Below are 20,426 nucleotides of genomic sequence, written 5' to 3'. Positions count from 1 at the left end.
TTCATGGGCTGAAGCCCCCCTGGTCTGGGTGCACCACACAAGGATATCATTCCCACAGCACCAGTGCTTTGTAGGCACACTTGCCTTCAGAAGATGGACACGAGCCGGTCTCTCCATACTCACCATGAGCTTCGCAGCAGGCACGCCCTGCCGTTGGATTATCTGGCATTCCAATAAGCCAAAGTTCATGGTATCCTGAGTGCTGTTCTCTCTGAATAGCCAACATTCCTTACATGGTGGCGGGGTGGTGTTGGTGAGTGACTCATAAGGACATCACCACCCTGTATCTGAGCAGTCTCTTCTCTGTTTGTACACACTGGGTCTCCTTTGCATTGTTGCCACATTGGTAACCAGGCATTTCCCCCTTTTTTATGGTTGGCAACCAGGGCTCAGGTCTGTTTAAACAGATGTAGACTGGGTGCCTTCTCTCACTTTCTTTCTCTCTCTCCCCCCCCCCCCCTTACTCATAAGGCTGGAGGTCACCCTTCTTACACTGAGTCACAAAGAAAAGGAGGCTTTGCAAGTTCTGGTTCCCACCCAGCAATGTCTGGCTCACTGCCAAGTAAGCTGGGCGTAGTAGTGTATTAATTCCAACCTCCCGCTACTTTAGAGCCAGACTGATTCATAGAAACTCTTCCAAAACACAGTGAAAGGACACCACCCAGTTGCACATCCCAATACACCAGCAGGGGAAACTTATAACGCTGCCAGCCAGGGCACTCCCTTCACTGCAGTTCTGCATTTTAAGGCAGCACAAGTGGAAGAAAGCTCCTTCCGCAGAAGACTTCTTTCTACCAGGTAAGGTTGCTTTCTGACATACCTGGCTGCATGTTTCTGCTTTGCGTTTGTGAGCTGTGATTGCTTGCTTTGAGCTGCGAGCAGGCTGCCTCGCTCTTCCTCCGCGGCCATGCCTGGGACATTTCTGAGGGTTTTGTCCCTGGTGTTAAGGCATTTATTCCACTTAGAAGTTCCCTCCAGCAACATTTTTTGCTTGCGTCCCAGGCAGAAGAAGCGATGCCAGAGGCAACGCTGCCTGCAACAAAGAGAACCTTCCTGTTGACTTAAAGAGGAAAAAGCGATGGATGAGTCTAGTAATTTGTGACTGCTCCAAAGAGGGAAGTTGCCATATGATGCCTTTGTTATGACACTCTTGCCTTTGCAAATTTCACTGGTAGGTAACAGTCAAGGAATCTTATGAAACGTCAACAGCAGGCAGAGCTGATGTTTCCACAACTAAAGCCACAGGGCTCACTTCTGATCAGTCTGTTTGCTTTAGAAGATAAGCACTGGAAGAAACAGATCATGGATTGCTGTCCATACTTGGCTGAGCTCAACATATTGTCACTGCATAATTTAGTGAGCCCTATTAGGAGTAGGTCTTGCCCAAATGGCACTGAGCCTCCTCTCCAGCCCCCATAGCCAAGAGAATTTTGCTTGAGTTAGGAGGATTCTTAGATAGCAAGAACGATATTGAAGGCATACCTGTTGAAAGGCATGATGATGATTCTGTTTTTTAAAGGGGTGGGAGGTGTATTTGAAAAACTGTAGCTGTACATGTCGTGAGCAGAGCCGGCTGGTGCTGGAGGTCAGACTAGATGGCCCGGGAGACCCCTTCTGACTCGCTCTGTTTCTATGTTTCTATGTTACATCAGTTTGAGTAGTTTAGAGGGCGCAATTCTCCACATGCTTAGACAAAAGTCCTATAACTCAAAACATTCCCCAGCAAGTTCAGTCTCCAGCAATTTCTTGCATGTATTTCCTCCAAAAGTGAACAACTGATAGATGTACAGTGCATTTATGTGGCTGAAAGTGTTAATTAGTTAATGGATGCAGGTAGCATGCTATTTTGAATGTAGATTGGACCATGCATATGACATTATTGTTGTAAGCAATGTTTGCAGATGTCTGGATCCTCTCACCAAATATCACCTGGAGAGAGTGATATTTACTTAATTAATGTTAGGATTTGGTTGGCAGGCTGTCAAGCAATTTGAAAATCTGAATCAGGTGACAGTCCAAAGTAGAGAGTTTCCACTGGGCTATCTCTGTGGCCAGTCACCCTTTGCTTTCCACCCTGGAGGCAGCTGCATTCCAGTGGTGGATAAAATGAGAAAACATTTCTAGTATTGTATTACAGCCTGATCTACTCAAAAGTAGAGTGTTAAGTGGGGCATTCTTCTGGCTGGGCATGCATAGGATTGCAACCTTAGACCCATGTGCAAAAAAGGCATTGGTTAATAGCAGCAGTATTATGCTTTAAAAGCGTATTATTTGTTATTAGCAATTTACCTATCTATCCATCTATCAATGGTAGAAAAATTTTCTTTGAACAGACTTGCATGCTGCCTGAAGGAATGCAGCTTTCCCTAGGTGTGGTCTATTTCAACATGTTTCCATTGAGAGGAGGCTTCTTTCGGTGCACGTTCAATAAAGAGAACGAAACTTGATTTTGATAAAGATATAGTTCATTTTGCCCCCAGGGTAAGCTAAGTGGCCCTGTTAAGCTTTCTCCTCAGTTCTAAACCAGTCAGGCCAACCTTGTCTAACCTGGTACCTTGCAGATGTGCAGGACTGTAACATTCATCATGCCCAGTTATGGATGGTCAAAGTTGTAGTCCAACATATCTATAGGGCACCAGGTTGGAGACAGATGGTCCCTGTCTCCAGATCCTAATGGGTAATTATTTAGCCTGCTGTAGGAATAACTGGCAATCTCCTACTTTGGCAGATCATTACTGTGTGATATATATGAATATTCCACTAAAGCTTGGGATCCCATTGTACTGCCTATGGGTTGCACACTGAATTAAAAGAAATGATGGGATTTTTCTTTTAAAGAGATAGGAGTTCAACTCAGATTCTTGTTGGAGAGATGTATACAGTTATGCTCAGTGCATCACAAAAAGGATACTGCAAAAAGCTAGAAAAATGCAGGAAAAGATATCCAAAACTTTTAAAGGACTTCAGCAATTCCCTGATGAAGAAATGTTATGACATTTGGAACTTTTGATTTAGAAAAGATGTGGATGGGAGGGCTTAAGAGAGTTGCATAAAATTTTGCATTGTGTAGTAGGTGTTTCCTTATGATAGAACCCAGGGTCATGCAATGAGAGTTAGTAGGATAGATTAAAGAAAGTGTTTCTTCACACAGTGTGTTGCTAATTGTGTTCACTTCCACAAGATTTGATGGCTAGCAATTTGAAGGGTGTTGAAAGATACTTAGACAAATTCCGAGAGGAAGGATGATTGTTGGCTACCTATCCTGATGGTTATATACTACGTCCCGTATCAGAGGCAGTGTGTTGCCGCTTATCAGTGGCTAGGAACACGAGTGGGAGGGTTCCACTGCTCTCAGGCCCAGCTTGTGGGTGTTGCAAGGGCAGCATTTGGTTAACCATTGTGAGAATAAAATGCTGAACTGGGTAAGACTTTGGTCTGATCCAGCATGGCTCTTCTTGTATTCTTATGTTCTGATTCCAAATGCCTGCCTACAAGCATGTTCATGAATGATGCCTTGGAACCTCTTTAGTGCATGTGTGAAGGTGGTGCTAATTTGTTTTAACAACTGATGTGCTAATGTACATTAAAAAGCAAAAACGTGTGTGTTAAAAGTGCATGTGCATTCGGACCAAGTGCATGTGTCTGCATTACAGGCATGGAGAATCCAAAAAACATTTCTGGGCTTCTATGAAAATACCTTTGCCGTTTATCCCCACCTACCCCTTATTAATTCCAAATGGGTTTGGGAAACAATTGCATTGGCAGACAAAGAAGTGAGGCTAATGCTAAGGAGCTTTGGTCAAACCCCAGCCCAACAGTTTCAGAGCAAGTCTGGGTGACCGATCAACGAACTGCAGGAGCTCTCAGAGTAATGATGGTCTTTCCCCCCAACTGGATCATATTGCAGCTCCCGTGTTAGAGGCATCATGTGGACCGTGCCCATGATGGCTGGGTGGTGCCCTGCACGTGCAAGGCCACATGACAGAGGGCTGCACTGAAATGCAAGGGCACACATTCATGCCCAAAAGTTTCAGGTGACTCAGCCTCTAGTGTGTAGGAAGGGAAAGAAAGGCTGGAACTTGCTCAAGGAACATCGCGTGTCAGGGAATGGGACCCATCTGTCTCCTTAATAACAGTCCTGCTGGATGAGGTTGAGGGGCGCATCTAGTCCGGCATCCAGCTTCCAACAGTGGCTTGTGCTTTGTGAACCACCTGGAGAGCTTTGGCTGTTGGATGGTATAGAAATTAAAAAGAATAAAATAAAATAGAAACCATCAACAGGGCAGGAAGGCAACAGCCTCCTCCTATACTTTTCTCCAGCAGCTGGTATTTTGAGGTACACTGCCTCTGGACACTGAGGTTCCATTTAGCTACCATGACTGGTAACCATGGCTGGTAACCAGCAGTGATTAACCTTGACCAAAATCCTTCCAGTATCTCTCAGTATATTCACCCTATGTTCACTTAGGAGTCTGAGGGACCATGACTTTCCACATTAATGGATTGTGTGTTAATAATAACCAGAGGCCTCTCTCTGTGTGTTCCTGTTGTCAGGGAGGAGATAAGTGGTGACACCCCAAATCTAGAATATTCACCCCAGGGTTGCTCATCTGGTGCCTAGTTTTAGGAATTTCAGGCACTATTGCCATGACCTTTCTTATTTATTTGCCCAGGCTTTTCACTAGGCCAAAATAATAACTATTGCTAATTTACAGTTCTTCTGTTTTACTGGTGTTTTATGTTAGCTTTATTTGTAAAGCTGTTATTTGCTGTATTGCCATTTTAACAGATGCTTTATGCAAGCCACCTTGAAAATGTTTATTGTAAAGCTGTGATGACCTTTAAGCAAAGAACCCTTTTTTTAAAAAAAAAATAGGCCCTCTATAATTAAATAGATTTCATTTCTAAAAGAAAGTGTTGACTTATGTGCTGGTACTTCAAAAGAATCTGGAAAGGGCCAAGTTTTGAGATATGCACAACTATAGACCTGAGTTAATTTTTGAGCCTTTGACTTGACACCCTGTTCTTCTCTCTGTGTGTAATTCCCAGCTAGGTGATGCTGGAAAGTACAGTCCAACACATCTGCAGCACACCAGGTTGGGGAAGGGAGGGGTAGTGTGACGATTTAGTGCTCAGGTGACCAGAAAAAAGATCTCCAGATATTTTGGACTTCAAATCTCAGAAGTCCCTTTCCAGCAAGGCCAATGGTCAGGAATAGTGGGAGATGAAGTCCATAACATCTGGAGATACCCTTTCCCTCACCCATGATTGAGAGAATCTGGATAGAGTTGTCCATAAATCTGGTGTGTATTCCTCAGCCAGGTAACAAGGTCTCTGGCTTCATCTCCTTTTGCTTTCCAGAAATAATCACCACAAAGCAAGGACAGAGGGTTTGGAGAGTTATGCTCTTCAGCATGCGTTCATAACTGTGTCTGACAGCTGGACAGAGCTTGTTTGTTATTGTCATAACCATCAGTCTTCAGAACATGCCCATAAGAAAATACTTAGAAATAATTTTGTGCATACTCAAACAAATACACTATTTTAAAAAGCAAAATATCTCAGGCATCAGGAAGCATTGCCCTTAAAACAATTGCCTAAATGAAAAGGCATATTGTAACTATTACTCCACCTTGCTGGCTCTCCAGATGTCAAAGCATGTATACTCAATGCATAAAAAAGGGACATGAGATTGCACTGCTATCCCCACATCAGCTGCTTTGCACTACTTGTGTACAACATGTATATGTGTAGGGAACTTGCGGTGGGCCAGACTGCTCATCCATAGCCTGCATGCACACCCACACACTCTGTGGGAGCAGATCAATGGGTGAAGACCAGAGGGGTGGATTGCTGGTGCAGTCCTGCTTTAGGCCCAAGTCCTGGGACAAATTTGTTTAACAAAGTCAGTAAGTGAGCAAAAGCTCAAAAGCACAAGATTGCCAGTCCATGTGGCCTCTGAATAGGCCTGTTCCCCGGAGACACCTGGCTTCAAAGGTTCTAGGTCCTCTTCTCAGGCAGAGTTGCTCAGGAGATGTGTCCCTTCCACATAAGGACTGCACTAAAGGTCAGCTAGTATTCCCCCTGCCAGACTCCTGAGAATATTCTCAGCAGTGTAAAAGCAGGAGCTAATTTTCTATTGCTTTTTGAAAGGAGAAAAATAGGTCAAAAATGTTCAGGAGTGGGTTACCGATTAGATTGCTTAAACTTATGAAGTGGCTGAACTTTTTTTTTGGGGGGGGGGGGGAGAGTGTATCTTGCATTTTAAACCACTCAAAGCAGCCTGAGACTCCCCCTGCCCCCACAACTTGCCACTCACTGCGCGTCCAGGAGTGGCGTGGGAGCAACACGACAGGCAACGATGTGTCACTTGCAAGGCATTCTGAGACATGTGGCCTGTGGAAAGGGATGGAGAGGATTTCACATCCTTGTGACCACTACAGCCTTTTTGTATTTAAGAGAAGGGTTAAGCAAGGGAAACCGCAACCCCCTCTTAAGAACTTCAGGGAAATTCCTTTTCTGCCTCCCATGATTTTTCAGAAGGGTTTCCTTTTGCACCCACCCAAGAGCTGTTTGCACATTCAAGAGAAGAGCCACACTTCAAACATTATCTGAAAAGTCACCAGTTGCTCAGGCAAAAGGTGCCAGTTCTCCAGATCTGTGAGCAGGAGGAGAGGGCACGAGCCATGCTGTGGCTGTTGCTACATGAGAGCGGTGCTCTGGGAATCTCACTTTTCCAGCTGCCCACACCTTATTTCCCCCTCCTTCCAAGCCTTCACTATTACAGTTGGGAGTCCTCCCTGGTGATTGTGTGGGTTGTGTGGGGACACACCTCTTGATAAAAGAGAACAGAGTGCATGTGCACTGCATTCTTTCCATCACAAGGGTTCAGGTCAGAGTCTGTTTGACAGCTATTAAAATAGAATACTTGGAGTCCAATGTACAGGTATATGAGGCCATGTGTTGCCTCTGGTCCTTGTAAAGGAGAGGTGTGGGGGAACCGATTGGAAGGGAAACAGAGTCACCACAAATGGAATGAAGACCAGCAAGAAGAACTTAAGTGCCCCAGGCAGGAAAATGCAAACAATTCCAGGGTTTGTAGAAGCAAAGCTGGCTCATTTCCAACTCCACATTCTCCAGAAGTCATTATTTGCACTGCAGGCTCCTGCTCAAGATTGTTTCATGTGCACTACCTAACTCTAAACCCTCTGACCCCCTTGTACTCACAGATCAAGCTTTTGCATGTCCAGCTCAATGTTTTTACTATACTTAAGCTAGAGTTTTATTTAGCTAAATGCAAGCAGGAGGTGGTTTTCGTTCTAAATAAATTTTTGGGCAGCTGCCTCTTTCTGAGTCAGCCCAAAGGTCCACCTGCCTTGGTAAGACCATAACTGGTGGTGGCTCTCCCAGGTTTTAGGACTTCCACCTTTAGGACCTACTGAGCTTCAGCTCCCTCTCAGGGATACAAAGTGCACAGTCATGATCCTCTTTAAGTGATGCTGAACCAGACAGGCACCAAGAAAAAAGACCTTTGGACAACCGAAATTATGGTAACTCTTACTCTGGTTCTGGTATTTGCAAGTAGCAGTTATAGGCTTTCCAACAAGCTTCTTCAGCTGTGCCTTTTAACAGCTGCTTGTTCTTCGACAATTAGCAGGAGAAGCTTTCAGCGCATGGCTAGAAATGCTGTCACCTCCTAATTGCTGTAGAACAAGTCACACTTAAAGCAGACTTAGCTGCAGGCAGTGAAGACAAATTACTCCAAAGAAACTAGAGAACTTTGGGGTGATTTTTCAACTTCAAAATAAAACTTATTTATTTTGTGCTCTTGACTAGCATAGGTATGTGTGGACAAAGACAGCCCAGTAAATAGTTTTGAGGACTAGTATCTTTTGTGGACTTATTTGCAAGTCTGTCCTAAAGACAGAACTCCATGTCAGGTCTCCTTGAAAAGGTGGTAAACATTGCCAATATGAGGCACTTTTGATCAATCTGTTTCTATCCCTCTTCGAAAATCTGCTTACATTTTGATATGAAAGAAATGACTTTTCCTAGTCTGCCTGAACAAACCTCACTGAATCCCACTTCTAAAAGTGTGCAAGACTTCCGTGCCCATGTTCCCACGGAGGTGGAATGTGTACATGTAAATACTTGCAATGGAGCTGCAGCCCCTATCTACCCAGCCTGCTTCAAAATGAGACTTCTTGGCTGTGCTTTCCATTTCTAAAGGAAACATTTGCCTTTTCAGTAGTCAGACATCATGACAACTGCCTAAGAAAAGTTCTAAGTGGCGTAAAATTGCTTCTCTGGGTAGCACCCAGATGGCAATTCCTTGTGCTTTGCTGATGTGAGTGTGTTAACCACTACAACAGCTCTGTCCAGTAGGCCATTGCAAGCTCTTCTCCCCCACTGAATTTTAGGTGCTTTTCCTTTGTCTTCCTAAGGATGAAATCCCATGCATGTTTAGACAGAAAGTATCCTTTTGCCCTTAGCATGCCATAGCCAGCCACTGAACCTCAGTGTATACCAATGAGCTGCTTTAAAAAACAACAGCAACCCAGAATTCTCCAGGAGCCTCTATTGATGTGACATACATGGACAGCACAGAAACCTGACATTGCAGGGAGACATGGCATGATTTTAAAGTGTGTTGTTGACTAACTGGGGCAGGGGGTGGGGGACACCTCTGCATGGCTTCCGTCAATCAAAGATTTCCCCTCTGGTCCCTGTGCTCACCTCCTCCCTCTTTCCTTCTCATCTGGAGTAGAATTGGGCGGGTGCAAAAAGATACAGTATTTTCACCAACTGCTTGTTCTTGGCTGCCTTCCAGGCCCCAGGCACCTGCCTCTGCCCCTCCTTTCTGCCAAAAGGGCTGAGGAGTTTCTGTTGAGGCTCTTGCGGGGCTTGGTACTTCAGAGCCATCTCCTTTGGAGCAAATGTCAGTTGCTTGGCACTGGCCTTCACAGCTGACAGTGTCACCCCCCTCCGAATGAATCATAGCAATCAGTGGTGGGAAACGAAGACATACTTCATCTTTTCCATTCCTACAATCACCACAAGCTAGAGCAAAGTGATTCCCTCCAGAAGGCTGTTCAAAGCATTGCCAAGTCCTGTCAGGCTAGGCTTGTCCTCATTTTTACAATGGGTATTTCCACTGCTTCCCTTGGGAGATGGTTCCATTTCTTCATGGGCTTCCCTTCTACAAAACCGCTCCTCATAACCAGCCGACGCATGTTTGCTGGCTTGGCTGCACTTCCCGTTACTGTTTGCTTTAGCCCCACGTTGCTGTGTATTCCTGGGCAGTCAGCACACCGCCCCCAGCAATCCAAGTCATTCTATGCACACCAGAGTGTATATTTGAATCCTTATACATTCTACTCATAAATTGGAAAGCCCGGAGGGTTTTGCATACAAACACAATCCAGACAACCATCTCAGGGATCTCCCTGTAGAAAGAACTGACTTGCTCATCAAGTCAACATGTCAAGGACAGAGTGTGCTGGCTGATAGTTATGATTGCCTGCCTGTAATAGCACATCTGCAGCACTGCAGCCAGGAACAGGAGAAGAGGAGGATCAGAAAGAGGAGACCTCTCCCTGCAGCATTGATTTGGCTTCATCTTACACCATCTTTTTGTGTCAGTACCTCCATGTAAACAACACGATGGTGATGGTGGGAATGGGGATGACTCCTGTCCTCACACTTACTTCATCCTTTCCAACAAATCAGTCAGTGGGTGCTGAGACCTGGCACTGGGTTATCCCAGGATGCTGAATTTTGCTGTCATATATCCTAGGCTGGGCTCACGATGGAACTTGGTTACTTCCTCTGTAAGGATGGAAGAGTAGAATGTGGCTTCGTCTTTATGTCATAGGAAGCTGACTTCCATAAGGCGAAACTATATGTTCATCTAGCCTAGTACTGCTAACCTTGACTAGTTCTCTGGGGTCTGAGGCTGTAGTGGCCCTTTTCTATCATTCCATAATCTGCTGCTTGACCATTCTAACTAGAGATGCTGGGATCGAACTTGATACCTCCTGTGTACAGACAGGTGCTCTATCACTCAACTACTGTATCTCCCCTTCCCTCGTAGTAGGAGGAAAGCATGCTGATGTGTATGCACATGAGCATGGAACAAAGCACGGAAAGCAGCCGGAAGCTAGTGCTGAGCCACTGGAACTTGCCCTAGGAGCTCAGCAGCAGAGCCTGCATAGGCTGTCTTTCCGGGTCATGGTGAGAACAGGGATCAGAACGTGCTCTTGCCTCCTGACTTCCTCACCTCAGCAGATGCTTGGCAGAAATAGCTCAGGAAACCCAACTGCGGCCGTACTGATTTTCAGATGAATGGTGCATTGTATTGAGGGAGGCATCCAGTATCTGGCATATCACAAATCTTACCATGTATTTGCTCTAGCATTTGATTCATCACTTTAATTTCCAACTGTTCTGGCCCTTGATTTAAGTCACTATTTGCTCTATTACTCATTCTTTAGAATCAGAGCTAGCTTTTTGCTGGTGGCTGCCTCATTTGTGTGGAAGGAACCAGCTCTTACCAGGCAAACACTATTGCCTAGCCCTTTCTCCAAGGTGACTGCCTGTTAGTTCCATCTCCTTCTAGTTTATGAGGTTCCAAACAGATGAACAAAACCAATTTAAGGGCCTGCAGCTAACTTATGTATACAGGCACACCTCCTCTCTCCCCCACCTACCTACTCAATCATGCACAAAAAAATAAAAAAAGTGGGAACCTCACAACATAGAAAAGTATAAGACACCCCATTTATGGGAGTAGTAACTTTTGACAACTGTCAAAAGTAAAGCTTTATTTTCCACATGATACTCAAAAATGATTTTTAAAGGGGTCATTTAGAAAAGATATTAATATACCTGTTTGCTTTTCTGCCCCCTCCCCACATTTTTAAAGCTTTTAAATTCCTGCTTGACATCTGTTAAAGATTACTCCAATAATTGGGATGTTCACACTTTTGCCTATTCTTGAGGTGGTAGAATCTCAGGAACAACTGCAAAATGAGGACATCCTTAGGACATGTGTTCCTCCACAACCTGTCATGTGGATCTTGCTTCAAAGGAGGTTTCTCGTTCTGTTTCCCTTCCAATTACTTTTTGTATTCCACTTTCTTTCATCTGTCCCACCTACATCTCTCTCCTCTCCTCTCCTCTCCTCTCCTCTCCTCTCCTCTCCTCTCCTCTCCTCTCCTCTCTCTCCATCCTATTTGTGTTTTATGCAAATAGAAAGAACACTCAAAGCTGAGCGACTGGGGAGAGTACAAGTTTCATGAGGAGTGAGAGCTGCTACTAGTGACAGCTGGTAGGAAACACATTTGCATTGCTAGAAGCCTGGACATGCTCCTGCATCATGGAGAGATTGGGGGGTCTGATTCATGCCCACAAGGCTCCACTGCCTTGCTCACTGTGAATGTATTATGAGCTGATAAGCTCTGCCGCTTCCATTGATGAAACCGATGAGGGCAGCCTTCTCTTTGTAGGTCGTAAGATGAGACAACACAAGTTTTCTGCTTCTGCTTGATTCATAGATCTGAAAACATGTTTTAGGCCCCCCTGGCCCATTTTCTGCCTTGCTCCATAGTATCATGGATTGGACTCAAGAACTATCAGTTCAATGGATTGTCTCAAATAGGTGTTTTTTGTGCAAGGGCAACCATGTTATGATGTCGGAGAGTCTTTGTCTAAGGGGAAATTCATGAATACACGGAACCTCCAAAGTGAAATCTGTTTGGGCTGGCCAAACATACCTAGCTCTCCAGGTGCTCCCTTCCTTTCATATCCCTTCCTTGGCACGCCACCCACAGTTCCTTGCCTACTTCATCATTCACCAGCAGAAACCCAGGTCTGCACCCCTCCCTCAGCCTTTCCCGCACTGTCCTGATGCGTTCATGATCCCACTGGTGAATGGTAAGTGAGGACGCCCCACCCCTCCCAGCATGCCCTTGGTTCTCCCCACACATGTGCTGATCTGATGGCAGCAGCAATAGCAACAGTGGCGGGGTGCCTCCTTTTCATACGCAGGGCCCACAGGCTCAATTCCTGGCATCTCTTCTTCAGAGGTTCCAACAGCAGGTGATGGGAGCTGCTGCCGGAACAGATGGCACTGGCCCATAGGGACATAATGTAAAGGAACTCCCTCTGCTCTCAGCCTGTGAGCTCTTGTAAGGCTTTGGAGAACTATGCAGAGATTCTTCATTTCTCTTCTGCTTTCCTGCCCTTTCTGATCCCTCTGTCTGATCGCAGTACTTTAGTCTGACGACCTGCGTAGCATGAATGATTTCATTGTCCCAGGCTTTATTGTGACAGGGCCTCAGCTTTTCAGCATGCCAGGTCTGGGACACAGACTCTGATCTTCTCCACTTGACAGGACAGAAGGAATTGGGGCTGAGGCCTTCCTTCCTTCCTCTCCTTCTTTTTGTTATTCTCTGTTCAGAGGTGTGCAGAATTTTTATATTTCGGACTGGGGTGAAGCCATGAGGAAAGAGCAAAGGCAAATGCTGTTCACATGCACTGTGCATATTTTTCATTCTTTCTTTTATCTTTGAGGCTAGGAAATGATGCATTTAGAGCAGAGGTATACAACGTCAGGGTTACAAAACTGGCTTCCTTGGGATATCAGCCCAGCCCTCTAGGATTTCCTACATGGCCATGACCAGTTCCTCTTTCCCCAGAGACCACATGTGGTTTCCTGGCTTTTGTGCATCTCCTCCTCATTCTTAAAGGCTGAAATACCTCTCCTAAGGTTTAGTTACTGGTGGTAAGAGCTTACTCTAAAATGTGCTAGTATTTTTTGTTGTTTTGGCTCCACCCCATTGGTCTTTGGCCCCCCCACCGCTGGAATGTAGTCCTTGAAAACTTCTCCGTATGGTATTTGGCCCTCCAGCTGAAAGAGTTTCCATACCCCTGATTTAGAAGATTCTCACATAAGTTTAATATAACTGGCAGATTGGAAACATATAACAAACCACCCATTTATTTGGTGCCAATAATGCGTACATCATGGCCAAGGAGTCCTGATTTAAATGGTGGAACTCAGAACTGGACCTCACTAGGGCAGTGAAGATCAGGCTGGAATCCAGCTCTTTTGCACTTGCCAGGCTACAACGCGAGCTGTGCTGAGATCAAGTCTGCAAGGCTTGGAAACACTAACAGCTTCTTTGTGCAAAGTACACAAAGTATAGAATTCTTTGTGAAAAGTATGCAAAGCCCACAAATCACATGTGTGGAAGCAGAACTCCACTTGAACTTTCTTCCTGCCAGATGCCCATGCAAATAATCAGTGTGAAGTGGACTTCAGAAAGTAGAGAGAAAACAGGTCAGAATCTGGGCCGGGGAGGGGTGGGCTGTGCTGAGGAGCTCTGATGGTTTCCTATCCCCAAACCAGATTGCTTACACATCCCTAGACCTGACTGGGTCGCCTCAGTGGGAAGGAATAATGTGTCCTACCAGAATGTCTGATTCCTCAGTGTACCTGGAGAAACATTCCAGTAGACAAGCATATCCAGGAAAAAACGGGTTTCCCTCCTTTGGATTAGAAAGATATCCATCATTATGTTTTCTCTGATCTACCCCTTCTCTGTATCTGGATCATCTGAGCAGGGCAAACTAGTGCCAACTCAAGACTGATAGTATACTTCTGAGCAAACCTGTTGATTACTCATCCTGGTGGAGGACAAGTAGGAAAGGAGTAGCTAAGTTTGACAGTTTGTAAAAAATTGGGGAAAGTCACATCATCTTGTTCCAAAAAAGACCTAATAATTTTTAAAAGCTGGTCTTTCAGGCACGCAGGACTGCAATTAGATCTAGAAGAGGGAGTGAGGAACACAGAATAAATGAGTAACACATGTGACTCTGCAAAGCCCTGTGGTTAAGCTTTGCATAAAATATGTCACTAAAATAAACCATGGTGCTATGCATTGTATCGTACCACTCCCCTGTCTCTAATCTACTCCAGCATCTCATTCTGATCTGTGATATGGCGCAAGGATAAAAGAAGACGACTACTACTGAGTTAAACCCCTTTGCTTGGGCCACCTTAGTGGATTAGACCAGGACAGGCAGAATGTAGAACCACACTGACTTCTCCACATTTGGCTGAACCGAGGTAAGAAGCTGTTTCACACCAAGTCAGACCCTGCTCCATCCAGTTCAGTATTGTCTGCACTGGTTGGCAGGGGCTCTCCAAGGTTTCTGATGAGGGCTTCCCTGGCCATACGTGGGATCACCAACATGCAACACGAGTGCTCTGCCACTGAGTGCACAAGCAGGAGTTTCTCACTCCCAAGTTTTTAACAGTGAAACACTAAGAAGGTTGGCAGCCCTGGGCAGTCACTGGCCTGATTCATGAATGGTTCTAAAACCCTTGAGCCCCAGGATGCTTCCCAATACGGTGCTTTATCTTGCAGTTTTCCTGACTCAAGCGTGGTCATTTAGGGAGGTCCAGAGGAGCTCACCTGCCATTTCAACCCTCCCTTTTTCCTAGCACATCTTCCAACTTTTTTCTTACCAGATCTGTTAAAGAGGGGAAAAAATGGAATTTATGTACAAAGCTGTTTGAGTGGTAGCACTGTGATCCACTTATCTGAAAGCACCCTGAGTGTTTCTCTGCTGTAAAATGGGAGTTCATGGCTCCAGCAAGCCATTTTGATCCACCAGCTTAGTCATTTTTTTGCACCTGATTCTGGTTGATGGATCTCAGCATTCTATGAACAACAGAATACATACTGCTAGTCTGAAATTTGCCTGCTTCTACATTGGAGAAACCAAGATAAAATCAACTAAAAGCAGGACAAAGAAAACTTTGGTGCTTAAATTATGGTGTTCAAGATGCCTAAAATTTCAGACCTGACACTAGGAAATGGGAACTTGTTCCCTGATTTTTCAATCTAGGGAACAATCCAGGGAACACTCTATCTTTCAATTACGAATTTTTGATCCAACTATGACTGGCAATCAGATGGAATTCTAGTACTTTTTGACTGGCTGACATTCTTTGAGATAGGCCAATAGAAAAGGGCTGAGCATGCGACCTTTATTTTTTCAGTAATTCTCAAATAATGGGAGTAGATTATAGAGCAACAGTGTATCAGACAGTGTATGGACTATCTGGAGCATATATGGGATATTGACCTCCCAGAGCAGAGCAAGCTGAGTTTGCAGTAGGTCCCATTTGGGATCTATGAGACAGAGGACATAGCTGCAAACTGGGACACAGTTGGGAAGTATCAGAGGCTGAGGGCAGCCTAATTTGCTACCACAGTGGTGTCGCCAGGTGTATCCCTTCACTTTCTGCTTTGTAAGAGAACGGCTGACAACAGCTGTCAGCAAAAGCTTAACCCTGCACCTGTGGGCAGCATGGCAACAGAGGCATAAGTTGTTTTTCTGTTTGTTTGTTTGTTTTTGACAGCAAGTGACACTAAAGGGGTGTGATGCATTCTGGGAAATTCTATGGCAGCACCAATGCCAATGACCAGCCTGGTGGGGCTTTTCTACATAAGGCACGTATTCCGCACTCATCATTCCATATCCACAGTTATTTATGGGTTCTCATGGCCCTCCAGTTTTGCTTCTGCATTCAGGCAGCACTTTTAGTGAATTCTTTTAGTCCAGGGATACAGCATTTAATCATGAAAGCAAAAGAAACTGGTTTCTTCATTTGTGTATTTGCTCTATCCCCTGTACAGCTGTGCCATTGAGAGGTTAAAAAGCAGAAAAGGGGGAGAGGAAGCTCTCTTCCCATAGTGTTTCAGTTCTGTGACATATTTGTATCTATTTTTTATTTATTATATAGCCATATATTATTATACAAGTATACATGCATACATATATAATTTATATCATGCCTTTTTTCCTCCAAGCAAGCTGAAAGTAGAGACGGTGGATCAGCAGCCAACTGATAGCCTCCTGTGGAAAAGCTCTTGGCGTGAGGTGGACTGGGGAGGTGGGGGAGGTCCATGTCATCACTGGCATGAAAATGCACCTGTGGGGGCTGGAGGGAGTCATCATTCTCCTTCTGTGTTTTGCCCAGAGCATCTCTTGTTCTCTCGTGATCCCTCATTCAGGGAAGTTTGTGGGGCCTTTCACAATGTCATGCTGCACAACCTCTCCTGTGTTTTCCAGCCATTTGGGTGGGTTCTGAGACAAGTCCAGTACAGGCACAAAGGCCTTGTGAGATGCTGCAAATCTGCTCAGGGCCTGGCTGTATCACAGCACTACCTTGTGGCTGGTTAATAAACTGTATAGAAAGGCTGAGAAATAGAAACTCCCGAAAGAGGGAAAAAAGCTTGTAAAGCACACATTTTTCCCCACAATGAAAATGGGGAAGAAGCCTCGGAAAGCAACTGATTAAGTTAACAGATTAACAGATCAATTCAGCAATAGAAGCTCTATTAACACAATCCTATGTGCTTTTGCAGAGGGGGGGGGGGGGAAACAGCTCCTAGCTCCCAACATGCTGCAGCCAGTCATGCTGGGAACGAGAGGCCTTTTCTTTGTTTAAACATGCACGGGATTGTGGCTTAAGATGTCAAGCTTTTCCCATTTCCAAACAAAAATAGTCAGCATCACTGAGAAATTCCACAGTTAATCAGAAATTGTTGCATAGACAGGAAAGAATGGGGAAATGAATCAGGCTAATTACCAATAAATGGTGGCTTTCTTCAAAACTGTGCTGAAGCAAGATCATTGTATTAAAAAATTATCGGGTGGGCCCCACGTTTCAAAGCAGGGTTTGTTCTGGTGCAGGAATCACTCCAGTAACTGATCCTTCTCCTCCAGCAAAGGGCCTCTCTAAATGTCATGGTGGCCAGCCTGGAAATAATCCTGCACATAGCTCTAAGGATGCTGGTTTTAACTCTCAGTACGGAGGTCCAATTTATACTAATCCAGGCTGTGAGTGGAGAGGTTGCGTGCTGGAATGCAGGCAGAGAGGGAGAGAACTGGCACATTGGAATGCAGCAACGACAATCATAAAATCATTGAAAAGTAGAGTTGGAAGGGGCCAAGAAGGCCAATGAGTCCAACCCCCTGCTGGTGCAGGACGCCAGTTACACCAACCCTCTCAGATGGCTGTCAGTTTCTTCATGAATGTCTCTAGTGTGGAAGAGCACACAACCTCTCTTGACAATGTATCCCTGTTCCACAGTCGTATTGCTCTTACAGTTAGGAACTTCTTCCTTGTGTGTAGCCTACATCTGGTGTACTGTAGTTTAAGTTCATTGTTCATGTCCTACAATCTGGGATGAGTGAGAATAAGTCTTTTCTTTCTTCTTTGTAACAGTCTTTGAGGTACCTGCAGAGTGCTATCATGTTACCTCATGGTCTTCTTTTCTCAAGGCTGAACAGGCCCAGTTCTTTCAGTCTCTCATCATAAGACTTATTTCCAGGCCCTGTCTTTGTTGCCATCCTCTGAATCCTTTCCAGATTATCAGCATCCTTTTTAAGCCTAGGTTTCCAGAACTGAACTCTGTATTCCAGGTGAGGTTAGACTAATGCAGAGTAAAGGGAATGAGTACTACTCTTTTTCTGGAAGTAATACCTCTATTTATATATCTGAAAACTGTATTTGCCTTCTTTGCAGCTGCATCACACTGCTGGCTCATATTTAGCTTGCTGTCTACAACAGCTCCAAGGTCTCTTTCACTCACAAAATGGTTGAGCCAAGTATTCCTCATCTTGTATTGATGTAGCTGATTTTTTTTTTGCCTAGGTAGAGAATTTGGCATTTCGAATTTCATTCTGTTGTTTTCCACCCAGCATTCAAGATTTTCTAGAACTCCCTGGATCTCCTTTTTGTCTTCCAGGATATTAGCTATTCCACCTAGTTTAGTATCGTCTGCAAATTTAGTTACCATTCCCTGGATTTTCCCATCAAGATCATTAATAAAAATGTTGAAGAGTGCTGGTCCCAGGATAGAGCCCTTTGCTACCCCACCTGAACTTCCCTCCAGGTTGAGAAGCTACTGACGATTATCAGACTTTGTGACCTATTTTGAAGCCAGTTGTGAATTCACCTACCAGTAGTTCTGTCAGGCTCACCTTTTGCTAATTTATTTATTAGGATGCCATGGGAGACTTTGTCAAAGGCTTTGCTAAAGTCTACGTAAATTATGTCCACTGTGTTTCCTTTGTTCATTTGGGCAATAACCCAGTCAAAGAATGAGATTACATTAGTTTGGCATGACTCATTCTTAAGAAATCCATGTTGACTTTTGTTTATTGCTACATGTTCTTCAAGGTGTGTACAGGCTGATTTTTTAATGATTTGCTCGAGTAATTTCCCAGGGATTGAAGTTAGACTGTCTGGTCTATAGTTCCCTGGTTCATCTTTCTTCCCTTTTTTGTAGATGGGGACCACATCAGCTCTGGATGCTTGCTCTTAGGACTGTAATATACCTATCCTGCAATGTCTGCTCTGGTTGCCAGTTTCCAGGCACAATTCAAGTGTTAGCAATTACTTTTACAACCCTAAATGGATTAAGTGCAGGTTACCTGATAGACTGCCTAATTGCTCTTTGAGCTCATTAGGATCAAGTCAAGATGTACTCCCATGTGTCCCATGGATGATTAGCATATGTTTGGTCAGATCCTTCTTGGTACTTGCACCAATACTGTGGAATCCCTTGCTTCATGAAGTCTAGGTTGTCCTCTACCCGACAGAGTGTCAATATATTCCAGCAGGCTATTAAATTTTACCTGAGTTGCCTATTCCTATTCCTATTCTATTATTTATTTATTTTCACAAGAAAGCTATGGAAGTCTTCTTCCCTCCAATTTACAGGCAGGGAACTGAGGCATTATATGATCTTAGGTTATTGTGGAAATACTTAGCAAATTCCAAAGGAGGCTCCATCTCCTGTGCCTTATACTAACACTAACTCCTGAACCACCCTGTCCATCATGCGTGGTCTACCGTTCCACTACCAGATCATATCTAGGCCCTTGCCCATAGTGAAGCCGAAGAACTTCTGGCTCTCCAGAATTTATTGGGCTTTCATTGCAATTGGCCATAAGCCAGATGTACCTGAGGGGTTGTGGGATCTTAGAGAGCTGGCCCATTTCCTGGTCTACTGAAACTTTCCCAACTTGGTGCCCTCAAGGTCTGTTGGGCTACTGACTAGGGACATGTAGAGGCAGACTTGTCTTCTTTGGTCTCATCCAATGAAGCATTGTAAATAGCTAATGAAAATATACGGCCATAGATGTAGCTTATTTTTACTGGTTTTATTGATGCATTACAGTTGCCTTATTTTTATGCTTTTAATTGTTATTTTGAATTTTGCTTTCTGTTTTGTTGCCACATGCTGCCTTAAGCACCAGTTTTGGTGGGAAGGAAGAGCATATGTTTCACAAGTAAATAATATAGATCTTCTTCAGCCCTAAAATTGTGGACCAAACTATATGTTGTGTGTGAAACCCACAGGTGGAACTTGTGATGCAATTATCTTATAAAAAGATATCATCAGGGATATATTTTGGATCATGGCCATGATGGAAGGGGAGGAGTTCTAACAGGAATGATTGAAATAGTTGCCTATAAGTTTTCCTTCTCACAATTAGCAGCAAATAGCAACTGAGGCTGGATTGGGGACATGGCATGGGGAAGTTTAGATGCAATCCAGATTGTTTCCACCCTATATTTGCTTTTAGACTATCATAAGCAAAAGCAAAACAACCCTGTATCAGGAGATCTGATCATGGCCCTTCCAAGTAAGATCTAGGTAGGCCCTGGGATAAAGAATATTTGCAATAGAACGAGGGTTTGGGCAAAGCAGCTTTCCTTTGACTCTGACATGCACATCATTGCCTGGAATATGATACTCGTGCATGCAGAAACAGTTACCCTGTTGGACTAACACTGAGATGCAAATTCCCAATCACTGTGACATCCACTGGGTGACCTTGGACCAGACACTAACCCTCACTCTAGCTGGCCTTTGGGTTTGTTGTGAAAACAAGCAGGGCAGGGAAGAACAGTTTGGAGCTCTCTGAGCATCTTAGAACAAGGATGAGAGAACTCTCTCCTGCCTGGGTCTGCCTCACCTTGGTCAACGCCAAGACCCTGAGGTCAGAGAGAGCACAGACAACATTTGCAAAGCGCGTGGGCTGACTTCTGCATGAAACGAGGCCAAGGTCCACATGCGGCCCCCAGGCTCCCCACCCATGCTTTAGAGAAAGGATATGATAAAAATATAATAAAGAGTGCCTCTTTCTTCCTTTTCTTTGGCACACTTAGCATAGCTATACACTTTTTTAGGGGAGTTAAAGAAGGTGCAATGCTGAGCCCCACCCTTACTGCACATGAGCCTCTGGCCTTGGAGGCTGACATGTATCCGGTGGCCAGAGCGAGGGGTGGCGGCTGCTGTCTCAACTGCACATTTTCTCGGATGGACGTTCTCGGT

The 20,426-nt window shown here is 44.6% G+C and overlaps 1 protein-coding gene across 1 annotated transcript in view; it reads left to right on the top strand.

Moving 5' to 3' along the window:
• Positions 1–622: 622 nt before the first annotated feature.
• EMP1 (epithelial membrane protein 1) overlaps positions 623–20,426 on the top strand; it is a 33,793-nt gene continuing 13,989 nt past the window's right edge. The window contains exon 1 of the mRNA XM_044455551.1: positions 623–798. The gene's annotated coding sequence lies outside the window, so the exon portion shown is untranslated. The remainder of the gene's footprint in view (positions 799–20,426) is intronic.

Source organism: Varanus komodoensis, unplaced genomic scaffold (assembly GCF_004798865.1).
Source record: "Varanus komodoensis strain SLA01 unplaced genomic scaffold, ASM479886v1 scaffold8, whole genome shotgun sequence".
Classification (NCBI taxonomy): Eukaryota; Metazoa; Chordata; class Lepidosauria; order Squamata; family Varanidae; genus Varanus; species Varanus komodoensis.
This window is presented reverse-complemented; position numbering and strand designations above follow the sequence as displayed.